Below are 14,858 nucleotides of genomic sequence, written 5' to 3'. Positions count from 1 at the left end.
CACAAGTTGTGGTCACACAGAGACGTGCGAGATACTCTTGGCTGTAGGTCATAGAGCTGTCCACAAGTTGTGGTCACACAGAGACGTGCGAGATACTCTTGGCTGTAGGTCATATGGAGCTGTCCACAAGTTGTGGTCACACAGAGACGTGCGAGATACTCTTGGCTGTAGGTCATGGAGCTGTCCACAAGTTGTGGTCACACAGAGACGTGCGAGATACTCTTGGCTGTAGGTCATGGAGCTGTCCACAAGTTGTGGTCACACAGACACGTGCGAGATACTCTTGGCATTAGGTCATGGAGTTGTCCACAAGTTGTGGTCACACAGAGACGTGCGAGATACTCTTGGCTGTAGAACATGGAGCTGTCCACAAGTTGTGGTCACACAGAGACGTGCGAGATACTCTTGACTGTAGGTCATATGGAGCTGTCCACAAGTTGTGGTCACACAGAGACGTGCGAGATACTCTTGGCTGTAGGTCATGGAGCTGTCCACAAGTTGTGGTCACACAGAGACGTGCGAGATACTCTTGGCTGTAGGTCATGGAGCTGTCCACAAGTTGTGGTCACACAGAGACGTGCGAGATACTCTTGGCTGTAGATCATTTGGAGCTGTCCACAAGTTGTGGTCACACAGAGACGTGCGAGATACTCTTAGCTGTAGGTCATATGGAGCTGTCCACAAGTTGTGGTCACACAGAGACGTGCAAGATACTCTTGGCTGTAGGTCATGGAGCTGTCCACAAGTTGTGGTCACACAGAGACGTGCGAGATACTCTTGGCTGTAGGTCATGGAGCTGTCTTACAAGTTGTGGTCACACAGAGACGTGCGAGATACTCTTGGCTGTAGGTCATGGAGCTGTCCACAAGTTGTGGTCACACAGAGACGTGCGAGATACTCTTGGCTGTAGGTCATGGAGCTGTCCACAAGTTGTGGTCACACAGAGACGTGCGAGATACTCTTGGCTGTAGGTCATGGAGCTGTCTTACAAGTTGTGGTCACACAGAGACGTGCGAGATACTCTTGGCTGTAGGTCATGGAGCTGTCTACAAGTTGTGGTCACACAGAGACGTGCGAGATACTCTTGGCTGTAGGTCATGGAGCTGTCTACAAGTTGTGGTCACACAGAGACGTGCGAGATACTCTTGGCTGTAGGTCATAGAGCTGTCCACAAGTTGTGGTCACACACAGACGTGCGAGATACTCTTGGCTGTAGGTCATGGAGCTGTCCACAAGCTGTGGTCACACAGAGACGTGCGAGATACTCTTGGCTGTAGGTCATAGAGCTGTCCACAAGTTGTCGTCACACAGAGACGTGCGAGATACTCTTGGCTGTAGGTCATAGAGCTGTCCACAAGTTGTCGTCACACAAAGACGTGCGAGATACTCTTGGCTGTAGGTCATAAAGCTGTCCACAAGTTGTGGTCACACAAAGACGTGCGAATACTCTTGGCTGTAGGTCATGGAGCTGTCCACAAGTTGTGGTCACACAGAGACGTGCGAGATACTCTTGGCTGTAGGTCATGGAGCTGTCCACAACTTGTGGTCACACAGAGACGTGCGAGATACTCTTGGCTGTAGGTCATGGAGCTGTCCACAACTTGTGGTCACACAGAGACGTGCGAGATACTCTTGGCTGTAGGTCATGGAGCTGTCTACAACTTGTGGTCACACAGAGACGTGCGAGATACTCTTGGCTGTAGGTCATGGAGCTGTCCACAAGTTGTGGTCACACAGAGACGTGCAAGATACTCTTGGCTGTAGGTCATATGGAGCTGTCCACAAGTTGTAGTCACACAGTGCCGTGCGAGATACTCTTGGCTGTAGGTCATATGGAGCTGTCCACAAGTTGTGGTCACACAGTGCCGTGCAAGATACTCTTGGCATTATGTCATGGAGCTGTCCACAAGTTGTGGTCACACAGAGATGTGCAAGATACTCTTGGCATTAGGTCATGGAGCTGTCCACAAGTTGTGGTCACACAGAGACGTGCGAGATACTTTTGGCTGTAGGTCATGGAGCTGTCCACAAGTTGTGGTCACACAGAGACGTGCGAGATACTCTTGGCTGTAGGTCATGGAGCTGTCCACAAGTTGTGGTCACACAGAGACGTGCGAGATACTCTTGGCTGTAGGTCATGGAGCTGTCCACAAGTTGTGGTCACACAGAGACGTGTGAGATACTCTTGGCTGTAGATCATTTGGAGCTGTCCACAAGTTGTGGTCACACAGAGACGTGCGAGATACTCTTGGCTGTAGGTCATATGGAGCTGTCCACAAGTTGTGGTCACACAGAGACGTGCAAGATACTCTTGGCTGTAGGTCATGGAGCTGTCCACAAGTTGTGGTCACACAGAGACGTGCGAGATACTCTTGGCTGTAGGTCATGGAGCTGTCTTACAAGTTGTGGTCACACAGAGACGTGCGAGATACTCTTGGCTGTAGGTCATGGAGCTGTCCACAAGTTGTGGTCACACAGAGACGTGCGAGATACTCTTGGCTGTAGGTCATGGAGCTGTCCACAACTTGTGGTCACACAGAGACGTGCGAGATACTCTTGGCTGTAGGTCATGGAGCTGTCTTACAAGTTGTGGTCACACAGAGACGTGCGAGATACTCTTGGCTGTAGGTCATGGAGCTGTCTACAACTTGTGGTCACACAGAGACGTGCGAGATACTCTTGGCTGTAGGTCATGGAGATGTCTACAAGTTGTGGTCACACAGAGACGTGCGAGATACTCTTGGCTGTAGGTCATAGAGCTGTCCACAAGTTGTGGTCACACACAGACGTGCGAGATACTCTTGGCTGTAGGTCATGGAGCTGTCCACAAGTTGTGGTCACACAGAGACGTGCGAGATACTCTTGGCTGTAGGTCATAGAGCTGTCCACAAGTTGTGGTCACACAGAGACGTGCGAGATACTCTTGGCTGTAGGTCATAGAGCTGTCCACAAGTTGTGGTCACACAGAGACGTGCGAGATACTCTTGGCTGTAGGTCATATGGAGCTGTCCACAAGTTGTGGTCACACAGAGACGTGCGAGATACTCTTGGCTGTAGGTCATGGAGCTGTCCACAAGTTGTGGTCACACAGAGACGTGCGAGATACTCTTGGCTGTAGGTCATGGAGCTGTCCACAAGTTGTGGTCACACAGAGACGTGCGAGATACTCTTGGCATTAGGTCATGGAGTTGTCCACAAGTTGTGGTCACACAAAGACATGCGAGATACTCTTGGCATTAGGTCATGGAGCTGTCCACAAGTTGTGGTCACACAGTGCCGTGCAAGATACTCTTGGCATTAGGTCATGGAGCTGTCCACAAGTTGTGGTCACACAGAGATGTGCGAGATACTCTTGGCTGTAGGTCATGGAGCTGTCCACAAGTTGTGGTCACACAGAGACGTGCAAGATACTTTTGGCTGTAGGTCATATGGAGCTGTCCACAAGTTGTGGTCACACAGAGACGTGCGAGATACTCTTGGCTGTAGGTCATGGAGCTGTCTTACAAGTTGTGGTCACACAGAGACGTGCGAGATACTCTTGGCTGTAGGTCATGGAGCTGTCCACAAGTTGTGGTCACACAGAGACGTGCGAGATACTCTTGGCTGTAGGTCATGGAGCTGTCCACAAGTTGTGGTCACACAGAGACGTGCGAGATACTCTTGGCTGTAGGTCATGGAGCTGTCTTACAAGTTGTCGTCACACAGAGACGTGCTAGATACTCTTGGCTGTAGGTCATGGAGCTGTCCACAAGTTGTGGTCACACAGTGCCGTGCGAGATACTCTTGGCTGTAGGTCATATGGAGCTGTCAACAAGTTATGGTCACACAGTGCCGTGCGAGATACTCTTGGCCGTAGGTCATGGAGCTGTCCACAAGTTGTGGTCACACAGAGACGTGCGAGATACTCTTGGCTGTAGGTCATGGAGCTGTCCACAAGTTGTGGTCACACAGAGACGTGCAAGATACTCTTGGCTGTAGGTCATATGGAGCTGTCCACAAATTGTGGTCACACAGTGCCGTGCGAGATACTCTTGTCTGTAGGTCATGGAGCTGTCTTACAAGTTGTGGTCACACAGAGACGTGCGAGATACTCTTGGCTGTAGGTCATGCAGCTGTCCACAAGTTGTGGTCACACAGTGCCGTGCGAGATACTCTTGGCATAAGGTCATGGAGCTTTCCACAAGTTGTGGTCACACAGAGACGTGCGAGATACTCTTGGCATTAGGTCATGGAGCTGTCTTACAAGTTGTGGTCACACAGAGACGTGCAAGATACTCTTGGCTGTAGGTCATGGAGCTGTCCACAAGTTGTGGTCACACAGAGACGTGCGAGATACTCTTGGCTGTAGGTCATGGAGCTGTCCACAACTTGTGGTCACACAGTGACATGCGAGATACTCTTGGCTGTAGGTCATGGAGCTGTCCACAACTTGTGGTCACACAGAGACGTGCGAGATACTCTTGGCTGTAGGTCATGGAGCTGTCTACAACTTGTGGTCACACAGAGACGTGCGAGATACTCTTGGCTGTAGGTCATGGAGCTGTCCACAAGTTGTGGTCACACAGAGACGTGCAAGATACTCTTGGCTGTAGGTCATATGGAGCTGTCCACAAGTTGTAGTCACACAGTGCCGTGCGAGATACTCTTGGCTGTAGGTCATATGGAGCTGTCCACAAGTTGTGGTCACACAATGCCGTGCGAGATACTCTTGGCTGTAGGTCATGGAGCTGTCCACAAGTTGTGGTCACAAAGAGATGTGCGAGATACTCTTGGCTGTAGGTGATGGAGCTGTCCACAAGTTGTGGTCACACAGAGACGTGCGAGATACTCTTGGCTGTAGGTCATATGGAGCTGTCCACAAGTTGTGGTCACACAGAGACGTGCAAGATACTCTTGGCTGTAGGTCATATGGAGCTGTCCACAAGTTGTGGTCACACAGTGCCGTGCAAGATACTCTTGGCTGTAGGTCATGGAGCTGTCTTACAAGTTGTGGTCACACACAGACGTGCGAGATACTCTTGGCTGTAGGTCATGCAGCTCTCCACAAGTTGTGGTCACACAGTGCCGTGCGAGATACTCTTGGCATTAGGTCATGGAACTGTCCACAAGTTGTGGTCACACAGAGACGTGCGAGATACTCTTGGCATTAGGTCATGGAGCTGTCTTACAAGTTGTGGTCACACAGAGACGTGCGAGATACTCTTGGCTGTAGGTCATGGAGCTGTCCACAAGTTGTGGTCACACAGTGCCGTGCGAGATACTCTTGGCTGTAGGTCATATGGAGCTGTCCACAAGTTGTGGTCACACAGTGCCGTGCAAGATACTCTTGGCATTAGGTCATGGAGCTGTCCACAAGTTGTGGTCACACAGAGATGTGCAAGATACTCTTGGCATTAGGTCATGGAGCTGTCCACAAGTTGTGGTCACACAGAGACGTGCGAGATACTTTTGGCTGTAGGTCATATGGAGCCGTCCACAAGTTGTGGTCACACAGAGACGTGCGAGATACTCTTGGCTGTAGGTCATGGAGCTGTCCACAAGTTGTGGTCACACAGAGACGTGCGAGATACTCTTGGCTGTAGATCATTTGGAGCTGTCCACAAGTTGTGGTCACACAGAGACGTGCGAGATACTCTTGGCTGTAGGTCATATGGAGCTGTCCACAAGTTGTGGTAATACAGACACGTGCAAAATACTCTTGGCTGTAGGTCATGGAGCTGTCCACAAGTTGTGGTCACACAGAGACGTGCGAGATACTCTTGGCATTAGGTCATGGAGTTGTCCACAAGTTGTGGTCACACAAAGACGTGCGAGATACTCTTGGCATTAGGTCATGGAGCTGTCCACAAGTTGTGGTCACACAGTGCCGTGCAAGATACTCTTGGCATTAGGTCATGGAGCTGTCCACAAGTTGTGGTCACACAGAGATGTGCGAGATACTCTTGGCATTAGGTCATGGAGCTGTCCACAAGTTGTGGTCACACAGAGACGTGCGAGATACTCTTGGCTGTAGGTCATGGAGCTGTCCACAAGTTGTGGTCACACAGAGACGTGCGAGATACTCTTGGCTGTAGGTCATATGGAGCTGTCCACAAGTTGTGGTCACACAGAGACGTGCGAGATACTCTTGGCTGTAGGTCATGGAGCTGTCCACAAGTTGTGGTCACACAGAGACGTGCGAGATACTCTTGGCTGTAGGTCATGGAGCTGTCCACAAGTTGTGGTCACACACAGACGTGCGACATACTCTTGGCTGTAGATCATTTGGAGCTGTCCACAAGTTGTGGTCACACAGAGACGTGCGAGATACTCTTAGCTGTAGGTCATATGGAGCTGTCCACAAGTTGTGGTCACACAGAGACGTGCAAGATACTCTTGGCTGTAGGTCATGGAGCTGTCCACAAGTTGTGGTCACACAGAGACGTGCGAGATACTCTTGGCTGTAGGTCATGGAGCTGTCCACAAGTTGTGGTCACACAGTGCCGTGCGAGATACTCTTGGCTGTAGGTCATATTGAGCTGTCAACAAGTTATGGTCACACAGTGCCGTGCGAGATACTCTTGGCCGTAGGTCATGGAGCTGTCCACAAGTTGTGGTCACACAGAGACGTGCGAGATACTCTTGGCTGTAGGTCATGGAGCTGTCCACAAGTTGTGGTCACACAGAGACGTGCAAGATACTCTTGGCTGTAGGTCATATGGAGCTGTCCACAAATTGTGGTCACACAGTGCCGTGCGAGATACTCTTGGCTGTAGGTCATGGAGCTGTCTTACAAGTTGTGGTCACACAGAGACGTGCGAGATACTCTTGGCTGTAAGTCATGCAGCTGTCCACAAGTTGTGGTCACACAGTGCCGTGCGAGATACTCTTGGCATTAGGTCATGGAGCTGTCCACAAGTTGTGGTCACACAGAGACGTGCGAGATACTCTTGGCATTAGGTCATGGAGCTGTCTTACAAGTTGTGGTCACACAGAGACGTGCAAGATACTCTTGGCTGTAGGTCATGGAGCTGTCCACAAGTTGTGGTCACACAGAGACGTGCGAGATACTCTTGGCTGTAGGTCATGGAGCTGTCCACAACTTGTGGTCACACAGAGACATGCGAGATACTCTTGGCTGTAGGTCATGGAGCTGTCCACAACTTGTGGTCACACAGAGACGTGCGAGATACTCTTGGCTGTAGGTCATGGAGCTGTCTACAACTTGTGGTCACACAGAGACGTGCGAGATACTCTTGGCTGTAGGTCATGGAGCTGTCCACAAGTTGTGGTCACACAGAGACGTGCAAGATACTCTTGGCTGTAGGTCATATGGAGCTGTCCACAAGTTGTAGTCACACAGTGCCGTGCGAGATACTCTTGGCTGTAGGTCATATGGAGCTGTCCACAAGTTGTGGTCACATAGTGCCGTGCGAGATACTCTTGGCTGTAGGTCATGGAGCTGTCCACAAGTTGTGGTCACACAGAGACGTGCGAGATACTCTTGGCTGTAGGTCATGCAGCTGTCCACAAGTTGTGGTCACACAGTGCCGTGCGAGATACTCTTGGCATTAGGTCATGGAGCTGTCCACAAGTTGTGGTCACACAGAGATGTGCGAGATACTCTTGGCATTAGGTCATGGAGCTGTCTTACAAGTTGTGGTCACACAGAGACGTGCGAGATACTCTTGGCATTAGGTCATGGAGCTGTCCACAAGTTGTGGTCACACAGAGATGTGCGAGATACTCTTGGCATTAGGTCATGGAGCTGTCCACAAGTTGTGGTCACACAGAGACGTGCGAGATACTTTTGGCTGTAGGTCATATGGAGCTGTCCACAAGTTGTGGTCACACAGAGACGTGCGAGATACTCTTGGCTGTAGGTCATAGAGCTGTCCACAAGTTGTGGTCACACAGAGACGTGCGAGATACTCTTGGCTGTAGGTCATGGAGCTGTCCACAAGTTGTGGTCACACAGAGACGTGCGAGATACTCTTGGCTGTAGATCATTTGGAGCTGTCCACAAGTTGTGGTCACACAGAGACGTGCGAGATACTCTTGGCTGTAGGTCATATGGAGCTGTCCACAAGTTGTGGTCACACAGAGACGTGCGAGATACTCTTGGCTGTAGGTCATGGAGCTTTCCACAAGTTGTGGTCACACAGAGACGTGCGAGATACTCTTGGCTGTAGGTCATGGAGCTGTCCACAAGTTGTGGTCACACAGAGACGTGCGAGATACTCTTGGCTGTAGGTCATGGAGCTGTCCACAAGTTGTGGTCACACAGAGACGTGCGAGATACTCTTGGCTGTAGGTCATGGAGCTGTCTTACAAGTTGTGGTCACACAGAGACGTGCGAGATACTCTTGGCTGTAGGTCATGGAGCTGTCCACAAGTTGTGGTCACACAGTGCCGTGCGAGATACTCTTGGCTGTAGGTGATATGGAGCTGTCAACAAGTTATGGTCACACAGTGCCGTGCGAGATACTCTTGGCCGTAGGTCATGGAGCTGTCCACAAGTTGTGGTCACACAGAGACGTGCGATATACTCTTGGCTGTAGGTCATGGAGCTGTCCACAAGTTGTGGTCACACAGAGACGTGCAAGATACTCTTGGCTGTAGGTCATATGGAGCTGTCCACAAATTGTGGTCACACAGTGCCGTGCGAGATACTCTTGGCTGTAGGTCATGGAGCTGTCTTACAAGTTGTGGTCACACAGAGACGTGCGAGATACTCTTGGCTGTAGGTCATGCAGCTGTCCACAAGTTGTGGTCACACAGTGCCGTGCGAGATACTCTTGGCATTAGGTCATGGAGCTGTCCACAAGTTGTGGTCACACAGAGACGTGCGAGATACTCTTGACATTAGGTCATGGAGATGTCTTACAAGTTGTGGTCACACAGAGACGTGCAAGATACTCTTGGCTGTAGGTCATGGAGCTGTCCACAAGTTGTGGTCACACAGAGACGTGCGAGATACTCTTGGCTGTAGGTCATGGAGCTGTCCACAACTTGTGGTCACACAGAGACATGCGAGATACTCTTGGCTGTAGGTCATGGAGCTGTCCACAACTTGTGGTCACACAGAGACGTGCGAGATACTCTTGGCTGTAGGTCATGGAGCTGTCTACAACTTGTGGTCACACAGAGACGTGCGAGATACTCTTGGCTGTAGGTCATGGAGCTGTCCACAAGTTGTGGTCACACAGAGACGTGCAAGATACTCTTGGCTGTAGGTCATATGGAGCTGTCCACAAGTTGTAGTCACACAGTGCCGTGCGAGATACTCTTGGCTGTAGGTCATATGGAGCTGTCCACAAGTTGTGGTCACACAGTGCCGTGCGAGATACTCTTGGCTGTAGGTCATGGAGCTGTCCACAAGTTGTGGTCACAAAGACACGTGCGAGATACTCTTGGCTGTAGGTCATATGGAGCTGTCCACAAGTTGTAGTCACACAGTGCCGTGCGAGATACTCTTGGCTGTAGGTCATATGGAGCTGTCCACAAGTTGTGGTCACACAGTGCCGTGCGAGATACTCTTGGCTGTAGGTCATGGAGCTGTCCACAAGTTGTGGTCACAAAGACACGTGCGAGATACTCTTGGCTGTAGGTCATGGAGCTGTCCACAAGTTGTGGTCACACAGAGACGTGCGAGATACTCTTGGCTGTAGGTCATATGGAGCTGTCCACAAGTTGTGGTCACACAGAGACGTGCAAGATACTCTTGGCTGTAGGTCATATGGAGCTGTCCACAAGTTGTGGTCACACAGTGCCGTGCGAGATACTCTTGGCTGTAGGTCATGGAGCTGTCTTACAAGTTGTGGTCACACAGAGACGTGCGAGATACTCTTGGCTGTAGGTCATGCAGCTGTCCACAAGTTGTGGTCACACAGTGCCGTGCGAGATACTCTTGGCATTAGGTCATGGAGCTGTCCACAAGTTGTGGTCACACAGAGACGTGCGAGATACTCTTGGCATTAGGTCATGGAGCTGTCTTACAAGTTGTGGTCACACAGAGACGTGCGAGATACTCTTGGCTGTAGGTCATGGAGCTGTCCACAAGTTGTGGTCACACAGTGCCGTGCGAGATATTCTTGACATTAGGTCATGGAACTGTCCACAAGTTGTGGTCACACAGAGATGTGCGAGATACTCTTGGCTGTAGGTCATGGAGCTGTCCACAAGTTGTGGTCACACAGTGCCGTGCGAGATACTCTTGACATTAGGTCATGGAGCTGTCCACAAGTTGTGGTCACACAGAGACGTGCGAGATACTCTTGGCTGTAGGTCATGGAGCTGTCCACAAGTTGTGGTCACACAGTGCCGTGCGAGATACTCTTGGCTGTAGGTCATGGAGCTGTCCACAAGTTGTGGTCACACAGTGCCGTGCGAGATACTCTTGGCTGTAGGTCATGGAGCTGTCCACAAGTTGTGGTCACACAGTGCCGTGCGAGATACTCTTGGCTGTAGGTCATGGAGCTGTCCACAAGTTGTGGTCACACAGTGCTGTGCGAGATACTCTTGGCTGTATTATCTTTGGCTGCAGGACATGAACCAAATCATAAACCAAAACAAAGCTCCATTTAAACAGAGAATGTAATATTTCATGAGCTAACGAGATGTTCCACAAGAACAAAATGAACAAAATCACTATCATTGATCCACTGTACTTTTGAGAAAAAAAATCTCCATATTACAACAGATATGGTGAAAAAGCACAGAAACGTTTATTTATTTGTATGATTGAAGAAAAATGTAGCAAAGCATTTCCAAACAAGGTGAAACAGTAATGCACATGACATGTAGCTAAGTATTTCTCCACAAGGTGAAACAGTAATGCACATGACATGTAGCTAAGTATTTCCCCACAAGGTGAAACAGTAATGCACATGACATGTAGCTAAGTATTTCCCCACAAGGTGAAACAGTAATGCACATGACATGTAGCTAAGTATTTCCCCACAAGGTGAAACAGTAATGCACATGACATGTAGCAAAGCATTTCCCCACAAGGTGAAATAGTAATGCACATGACATGTACCAAAGCATTTCCACACAAGGTGAAATAGTAATGCGCATGACATGTAGGAAAGCATTTCCACACAAAGGGAAACAGTAATGTGCATAACATGTATCAGAAAATTTCCACACAAAGGGAAAGAGTAATGCGCACGACATGTAGCAAAGCATTTCTACACAAGGGGAAGCAGTAATGCTCATGATCACTCATGTAAAGCAACACAAAATTTTTCTCTCTTTATTTTTGTAAGGCAAACAGCCTATAAATTTCCTTCGCGCACTCATGTGGACCAATACTAATCCCTTCTCAACTATCGCTATGGGCTTAGTGAAAACCATGACTAAACAAATGAAAACAGGACTCACACATCCTATGATGTGCTTAGCTGGCAGGCCACAATCAGTTTTCCACTTACTAAAATGTTTTAACTCTCAGAACTATCAAAATCAGCGAGCCCTGAATGCTACTGGACTGAAAACCCTGAGCATGATACTCCTTGACCCACGAATTTTATCTGATAATGTGCTCTCAAATCATTGGACAGAAGAATGTAAGAAAAATTTCAATTTTGAAAGCTGTTTGAACTGAGTAGGAAGCATGACAGTCTTGCCATGTAAGTTGAAATTTGAACTTTATGCATTTAATTTTCAGATGTAATTCTGACTTTCTTGCCAAAAAGTGCATAAAATATGTGATTCAGGGCAGGTGTGATTGTGTGTCCCCATTTGTCTGGTCTTAGTGTATCAGGAATTCTGTAATAATCCATAACTGCTCTTCCAATGCCTGTCATTTATTCAGAGCTCTCACAAATCACAGGCAATTAAATCAAGTCTAAATTTTATTTATTTATTTGATTGGTGTTTTATGCTGTACTCAAGAATATTTCACTTATGCAAGGGTGGCCAGCATTATGGTGGGAGGAAACCGGGCACTGGTGAGAGGCTCCTTGGTCATTACACTGCGCTAGAGAGGTAATCAACTGAGCCTTGGAGGCCTCAAATCAAGTCTAAAAGAGTGGTGCCACAATGTATACAATCAGATATAGTTTTTGCTACATTTAATACAATATTTAAACTGACCAAAGAAAATGTGCCCTAGCGTAGAATCACTGTACTGTCTGTCCACAACTGGGCAAAGATTTCCCTTAGATCTACTGGCAAAGCAGACGCTACATACCGGCTATATATTCAAATACCTGCCATCAGTGCCTTCTGGTCCACGTTTGATTTTTTCCACCCATAATTGCCTTGGCTCTGTCTGGTCCTACCCATGTCTTATGGACCTCTTCTGCAGTGTTCAAATCTAAATTTTATATGAAGATAAAATAGTGGATACTGAAAACAGAGAGACTTGATTCTGCCCGTGCAGAGACATGCTGAGGAATGATTAAACAGGAAGTATTTATATGTTAAACAAACACTTGTTAGCAAGGAAAAAAACTCCTGTCACCTGCGACATAAATGAAGGGCATCTACACATTAAACTCTTAACCTACACATCAATATATGATTCTCTTTCCATTTAAATTTGGGCCTCCTTGCTCGCTGTGATTTAAAGTCCGGCTTATGCTGGCTTCCTCCCCTGCCGTATGTGAGAAGGTTTGCCAGGAATCCTGGCTTTCCCTGGCTGTCTCCGACCATAATGCTGCCTGCAGTCGTAAAAGTTAATTATTTTTTTTAGCAATGTGTTACACACCAATCAAATGAATAAATAAATAATACTGAAATGAATTTTTATTTCATAACATACCTCTGATGTGGAGTATTTCCACCATGTCGGTTTGTGTTTGATGAATTATGTTTGTAGAGTTGCCAGTGGGTCCGTAAAGTTGCCAGCGGGTCCGTGAAGTTGCCAGCGGGTCCGTAAAGTTGGGATCCCTCTGAACAACAGTACACCCATTCTCGTCCAATACAATAAAAAGTGGACATAAACTGGATCTTAATAATGAAAAAGTTCGAAGCAGAATTTTCTTTATGTAGCTATCGTAATTTAGGAATTCATGTGGATTAAAAACACAAAAAGTAAATGTCCTCTACTTAATTATTTAAAAATACCAGTACGTAACAGGTATTTGTGCTTGCTAACAGCTAACAAGACGTAACCTGTAAGCCCACTGTAAATCTGGGACTAATATATTAGGCCCACTGTAAATCTGGGACTAACACATTAGGCCCATGTGGAGTATCTGCACGCTTCTTAAGTGATCGCTGGGGCCGCACAGTATCTGAAAGTATATAAACATACTTTTAAAAGACTTCACTGAAACAGTTTTGTATAATATCTTGTATCTTGTATCATAGTACTGAATACCAGAAAGCCATCATGCCTACATAGGGACACAGACTGCGTTCATGGTAATATTTTTTCTCCCACGTACCACTTTTTGGAAAGTGAACATGGTCCCGCAGAATGTCAACGAGATCTGTGTATCCGCCGTGGACTGCCCAGCAAAAATTATCAGGCTGTTGCGAAATCTGAGCTCACAGTGACACATTACGTATTTTGGAACAACTGTCAGTACAGGTCACAGACCCCCATTAGTTTTCCTTAAGCGACAATGTTAACGTTTAGCGCTATATCTCAGTCACACACATTCCGTAGCCAGTAAGCTTTGGTGCATACCTGGCCCAGCCTGTGAGAAAGAAGCCATAAAAATCTTGACATAGGCTGACCGTGAAAATCTGGACCTTTCTATGCCGGCACCTGGGAGGGATGCCTAGCAACGCCAAGGGGACGTCACTCGCAGCCTCATCCTCACCTGTCTCCTTGTGTCCTCTTGCCCAGAATTTCAACCTTTCATCATTAAAACTCATACCTGCCCAAAGCTTTAACAATTTCCATCATTTTGCTACCAAGCATGCACCTGTACACGAAAAACGGCAGGCTGGCAGTGATAAAAAGACTGTACACCCTAAAATACACAGAATAACGTTCGTCCCTTTCGAAAAACGGAAGTTGTAATGGGCGTCTGTGTCCCATCACACCAGCCAACTTTTGTCAAAACCAATAATTCTTGCACCACATGATTCCTACCATCTCTCAACGTAACACACAACCTTAGGGCTTGATACATGCAAAAACTTTTGAGTAGGAGGAATGTAACTTGGGGTAGGCCTACCTCTATCTTGGAAATGTGTCTGTTTGTCTGCCTCTCATAACTCTCAAGCACGAAGTTCAAAGATTTATAGTGCGCATACCATTCAAAATATCAAATGGCATAGTACCGTACCACTCACGGGGGTTCTAGGTCAGCCAAGGGAGTGGAGGAGTGCATCCGATTTGTGAAGCCTTTGAGGAAGCTGAACGGCTTACAGACCCCACTCACCTAGGTAGATCCCAGTTCAATATATGCATAAACCAGGCAAAAGTCATGAAAGCCATATTTGAGAGACAAGCTCGAAACATTCAATTTGGCGCAGATCAGTAATTTTCACATGATGAATGGGTAAGTCGAAATCTTCAACATCCACACCTGCACTGACACCTCTTGTCGCGTAATGTTGTTCATCTAACAAGATCTGTTGTCCATCCTGAGGCCAACCTTTCGTCTTAGTTCTTCTTTTGGCTTTCAGCTCTTGAGCTATAGACCCTTCCTGGCATTCCCAGGTGCCTGTATCCTAAGCTACCCTTTCTCTGCTTACCTGCATCTTCTCCTATTGTTGTCTTACTTTGACAACTTCATGGTCCATCTCCACTTCCACTTTGGACGTACCGGTATGTGACTGTATTGGAACTCCATTTATACATGTAGCATGCCTCAGTCCAGTGCTCTTTCAGCCTCCCTTTGGGGCTATTGTCCATTTTTTAATCTTCCATAGGTGAAATACTTTTTTCCAGTGTTGTAATACTGTCGCAACAT

The 14,858-nt window shown here is 47.8% G+C and overlaps 1 long non-coding RNA gene across 1 annotated transcript in view; it reads right to left on the bottom strand.

Moving 5' to 3' along the window:
• The window catches only part of LOC135463819 (uncharacterized), a 39,003-nt gene extending 26,200 nt beyond the window's left edge, over positions 1-12,803 (bottom strand). The window contains exons 1-2 of the long non-coding RNA XR_010443600.1: positions 12,749-12,803; positions 12,195-12,301 (exon numbers count right to left, since the gene is read on the bottom strand). This is a non-coding gene — a long non-coding RNA (uncharacterized LOC135463819). The remainder of the gene's footprint in view (positions 1-12,194; positions 12,302-12,748) is intronic.
• Between the last annotated feature and the right edge of the window lie 2,055 nt (positions 12,804-14,858).

Source organism: Liolophura sinensis, chromosome 3 (assembly GCF_032854445.1).
Source record: "Liolophura sinensis isolate JHLJ2023 chromosome 3, CUHK_Ljap_v2, whole genome shotgun sequence".
NCBI classification, from domain to species: Eukaryota; Metazoa; Mollusca; class Polyplacophora; order Chitonida; family Chitonidae; genus Liolophura; species Liolophura sinensis.
Note: the sequence above shows the minus strand (reverse complement) of the source record. Positions and strands in the feature narration are given on the sequence as shown.